Consider the following 5,936-nt stretch of genomic DNA (forward strand, 5'->3'; position numbering starts at 1 on the left):
ACTACTATAAAACTTATAACCAGTCAACTACCATACTACCCAGTAACTACCATTACTATAACTAATAACCAGTACTACCACTTACCTATAACTTAACCAGTCACTACCATTACTATAACTATAACCAGTCACTACCATTACTACTTCCAGTAACTACCATTACTATAATCTATAACCAGTCACTAACCATACTATAACTTATAACCAGTAACTACCATTACTATAACTACAACCAGTCACTACCATTACTACTGCAGACACTACCCTACTATTAACTATAACCCAGGCACTACCATTACTATAACTATAACCAGTCATTACATACTATATAAACAGACACTACCATTACTATAACTATAACCAGTCTACATACCATTAACTACTGCAGTCACTACCATTCACTAAACTATTAACCAGTTCACTACCATTACATAATAAACCAGTCACTACCCAATTACTACTGCAGACACTTACCACACTATAACTATAACCAGGCCACTACCATACTATAATATAACCAGTCATTACCATTACTATAACTATAACCAGGCACTACACATTACTTATAACTATAACCCAGTCATTACCATTTACTTAATAATCTATAACCCGAGTAGACTACCAATTACTAAACTACAAACCAGTCACTACCATTACTACTGCAGTCACTACCATTACTATAACTATAACCATCACTTACGCATTACTATATATTATAACAGACACTACCATTACTATGCAGTTCAATTACCCCACTACTGTCACAACTTCCGCCACAAGGTTATGTCCCTCTCCTTGTTACAGGTGCGTGAGTTCGTCGGCGGACGTCATCCTGAACCTTCTAGGCCAATCACTGATCCATTTTTCATTATTCCAGGTTTTGTCGCTGTGTCTCACATCACCACCTGGTTTCAATACACCTCATTACATGTTGTGTATTCTTAACCCCTATGTTTTACCTCTATGTCTTTGTCCGGTGATTGTTCCCTGTATTGTACTCGAAGTCCTATGTGTTCTGTTATGGTTGTTATTTCGGCTATATGCGACGGCGTTTATTGACATAATACACACTTTTCTTTTATTTGTATCATGTTGGTTTTTTGGAGTTTCGTGAGCTTATATCTACATTAAAGATACTCTGTTTTTATACCACAGTCTATCATCTCCTAGCGCGCCTGACTTCCCTGCCACCAAAACACCCGCACCACACTACAATACTATAATTATATAACCAGTCACTACAACTACTATAATTATAGACCCAGTCACTTACAAACTCTATAACTATAACCAGTCACTACCATTACTTACTGCAGACACTACCACTTTACTATAACTAAACCAGTCACTACCACTTACGCTATTAAACCATAAACCAGTTCCACTACAATACTACCCTATAAACTTATAACCAGGACACTACAACCTAACTATAACCTATAACACTCACTACAATACTTACTCCAAGTCAAACACAAAACTATCTTATAACTAATTAACCAGTCACTACCATTACTATAACTATAACAAGTACTACACTATTAACATAAACTATAAAACCACTCACTTTACCCCATTACGTACTCCAGTCACACAACTACTTATAACTATAACCAGTTCACTACCATTACTATAACTATAACCAGTCACTACCATTACTATTAAACTATAACCAGTCACTACCATTATATAACTATAACCAGTCAACTACCATATTATAACTATCAACCAGCAACTACCATTATTTATAACTAAACCAGTCCTACAATACTATAACATAACCAGTCAACTACCATTTTATTAACTATAACCAGTCACTTACCATTATTATAACTATAACCAAGTCGACTACCATTATTATAACTATAACCCAGTCACTACAAACTACTTTAATTATAAACAAGTCACTACCATTACTATTAACTATAACCAAGTCACTACATACTACTGCAGACACTTACTTTACTACTATAATTATATCCAGTCCAGCTATCATTACTATTAACTATAACCATCACTACCATTACTGCCGCAGCACTACCACTACTGTAACTTATTACAAACCTTTTTTTTCTTTAACTTAGCAAGGAACACCATAATTTTCTTCAGGAATTGTACTTCTCTAGTTAACTTTTTGTAATTGTTTTACTTTCACTTTACATGTAACAGGGAACCATTAGAACCAGTGGTCTCATTACAATGGTGCCACTGAGGTTAGAACAATTCAAAGATGATCAATTGCAATTACTAAAAAAACTACAAATAAAGAATCAACACTACCAGCTTCAAACCCATAGACTAGAGACTAGAGGACTCAAGAGTTAACCATCCCTTGAAGAATGGATTTACCTAGATCCATAGAACTAGAGTGATCTCAGGAGTTAACCATCCCTTGAAGACGGTACTAGATCCATAGAGGACTAGAGTGATCTTCTAGGATTTAACATCCCTGAAGGACGGGAGTTACCTAGATCCATAAGAGACTAGAGTGATCGTCAGGAGTTAACCATCCCTGGAAGACGGAGTACCTAGATCCATGAGACTAGAAGTTATCTATCTCAGGAGTTAACCATCCCTGAAGACGGAGTTACCTAGGATCCATAGCAGACTAGAAGTGATTCAGGACTTAACCATCCCTGAGACGGAGTTACCTAGATCCATAGAGGACTAGAGTGATCCCCAGGAGGTTAAAACCCCCCCATTCCCTGAAGACGCAGACGGAGTTACCTAGATCCATAGAGACTAGAGTGATCTCAGGAGTTAACCATCCCTGAAGACGGAGTTACCTAGATCCATAGAGACTAGAGTGAGAGTTAACCATCCCTGAAAACAGATTTGGTCTTTCACATATGTTTTAACAGTGAAGTGAGGTATGATGTAAACTTGCTGAGAAGAACTTAATAAACAAAAATGGAGTAATGAAGTGATCTACGGAATTATAGTGAGGACCAGCCAACCTTCTGATACGGGAGGCAGAGAGATGAGTATTAAACCTGTCACCTGTGATGAAGCTAAGTGCACTATGGTAGATTGCATCCAAATGTTTTAGGGTAGTGGCTGCCTCATCATGCTGGTGTCACCATTTTAAAGTTTGTTTTTTTACCTTTATTTAACTAGGCAAGTCAGTTAAGAACAAATTCTTTTTTACAATGACGGCCTACGAACAGTGGGTTAACTGCCTTGTTCAGGGGCAGAACGACAGATTTTTACCTTGTCAGCTCGGGGATTCAATCTAGCAACCTTTTGGTTACAAGTCCAATGCTCTAACCACTAGGCTACCTGCCACCCCCTGCCACCATAGTCAAGAGCTGGCAGGAAAGTTGACTGTACAATCTGCTTCCTGCTGTTTATTTAAAGAGTTGGGCTAACTTTATTATTATTTTAAGATTGTTCTAATTCGAGACATACATACAGCCTACATGTGACATTATTGAAATATTCCCATGTCATGTTAATGGGGAACAAACATGGTCGCCGTACAATGTGGTAGTGTCAATGCATCATAATCCAGAAACATCAATGTCCCAACTCTTTAATGCATGGCCCTGCTAGTTACTAAAGAAAAGACTTTCCAGGATGATAGATATCTGACAAGACACAAACACAGGGAAGAGAGGAAAAAGTGTTGACCCACAAACTGAGCCCAGTCAAACCCAGACCAGTCCCAGTCAAATCCAGCCCAGTCCCAGTCTAAACCAGCTCAGTCCCATCCTAACCAATCCTAACCCAGTCTAGCCCTAGCCTAAACCAGCTCAGTCCCAGCCTAACCCAGCCCAGGCCAGGCCAGGGCCCAGAGCAGAGAACAGGGAGATGGAGGGCCAGTTGACTAGCGAAAAAATAACAACCAAGGACTAGGATAAACATCTGCCCCACAAACATCTCCAAACACACACCGATCACACTCCTGCTAACAGAGAGGGAGACGACACACACACACACACACACACCACACACACACACCACACACACACACACACACACACACACACACACACCACACACACACACACACACACACCACACACACACACACAACACACACACACACACACACACACACACACACACACACACACAACACACACACACAACAACACTGACAGAAATTGTTAAAGAATACAGAGCTAAACACTGAATGAAGGACACATTTAAAAAGAAAAGGAAACAACATATGCCTATTAGACTAAATAAAGGTGAGCTGCTAAGAAGTTTTATAATCCAGAAGCAGTCCTGATAGTTCTGTTATTAAGAGAAGAGTTACTTAGATAGCCAGTGGAAGTGGGTTTTAATCAGTGTCGACTGCTAGAGTGTGTTAGTGCAGATTAGAATTCCTAAAAAATATTTAGTTTCCTCTGTAGTTAGGACAGGAAGTAGAACTGTCTCCTCTTCTGCTGCTCTTGTTAACTGGCGCTGGTCTTCCTGTTTTGAGATTCTTACTGACAGTGCTACGAACCCTCTCTCTCTCTCTCTCTTCCTCTCTCTCCTCTTCTCTCTCTGTCGTTCTCACCTCCCTCTCTCTCATCTTCCTCTCTCTGTCGTTCTCACCTCCCTCTCTCTCCTCTTCCTCTCTCTGTCATTCTCACCTCCCTCTCTCTCATCTTCCTCTCTCTGTCGTCTCTCCTCCCTCTCTCTCCTCTTCCTCTCTCTGTCGTTCTCACCTCCCTCTCTCTCCTCTTCCTCTCTCTGTCTTCTCAACCTCCCTCTCTCCTCTTCTCTCTTCTGTCGTTCTCACCTCCCTCTCTCCTCTCCTCTCTCTTCTCTCACCTCCTCTCCTCTTCCTCTCTCTTGCCTCTCACTCCTCTCTCTTTCCTCTCTCTGTCGTTCACCTCCCTCTCTTTCTCTTCCTCTCTCTGTCGGTCTCACCTCCCTCTCTCCTCTTCCTCTCTCTGTCGTTCTCACCTCCCTCTCTCTTCTTCCTCTCTCTGTCATTCTCACCTCGCTCCTCTCCTCTTCCTCTCTCTGTCGTTCTCACCTCCCTCTCTCCTCTTCCTCTCTCTGTCGGTCTCACCTCCCTCTCTCTCATCTTCCTCTCTCTGTCGTTCTCACCTCCCTCTCTCTCCTCTTCCTCTCTCTGTCGGGCTCACCCCCTCACTCTCCTCTTGCTCTCTCTGTACTCTCACCTCCCTCTCTCTCATCTTCCTCTCTCTGTCGGTCTCACCCCCCTCTCTCTCATCTTCCTCTCTCTGTCGCGTCCTACCTCCCTCGCTCTCACTCTTCCTCTCTCTGTCGTTCTCACCTCCCTCTCTCTCATGTTCCTCTCTCTGTCGGTCTCACCTCCCTCTCTCTCCATCTTCCTCTCTCTGTCGGTCTCACCTCGCTTGCTCTCATCTTCCTCTCTCTGTCGTTCTCACCTCTCTCTCTCATGTTCCTCTCTCTGTCGGTCTCACCTCCCTCTCTCCATCTTCCTCTCTCTGTCGTTCTCACATCCCTCTCTCATCTTCCTCTCTCTGTCGTTCTCACCTCCCTCTCTCTCATTTTCCTCTCTCTGTTGGTCTCACCTCCCTCTCTCAACTTCCTCTCTCTCTTCTCACCTCCCTCTTTCTCCCTTTCCTCTCTTTCTTCTCACCTCCCTCTCTCATCTTCCTCTCTTCTTCGTTCCACCTCCTCTCTCTCATCTTCCTCTCTCTGTCATTCTCACCTCCTCTCTTTCATCTTCTCTCTCTCTCTCTCACCTCCCTCTCTCTCCTCTCTCTCTCTTGTCGTTCCACCTCCCTCTCGCTCCATCTTCCTCTCTCTTGTCGTTCTCACATCCCTCTTCTCATCTTCCTCTCTCTGTCGTTCTCACCTCCTTCTCTCATTCTTCCTCTCTCTCTTCCACCTCCCTCTCTCTCCTCTCTCTCTCTTCTCACCTCCCTCTCCCTCTCTCTCCTCTCTCTCTCCTCTAGGTAAGGTAGATAGCAGACCTGGCCCTCTCCACCCACTGTCACCACTACATA

Source organism: Salvelinus sp. IW2-2015, unplaced genomic scaffold, assembly GCF_002910315.2.
Source record: "Salvelinus sp. IW2-2015 unplaced genomic scaffold, ASM291031v2 Un_scaffold3720, whole genome shotgun sequence".
NCBI classification, from domain to species: Eukaryota; Metazoa; Chordata; class Actinopteri; order Salmoniformes; family Salmonidae; genus Salvelinus; species Salvelinus sp. IW2-2015.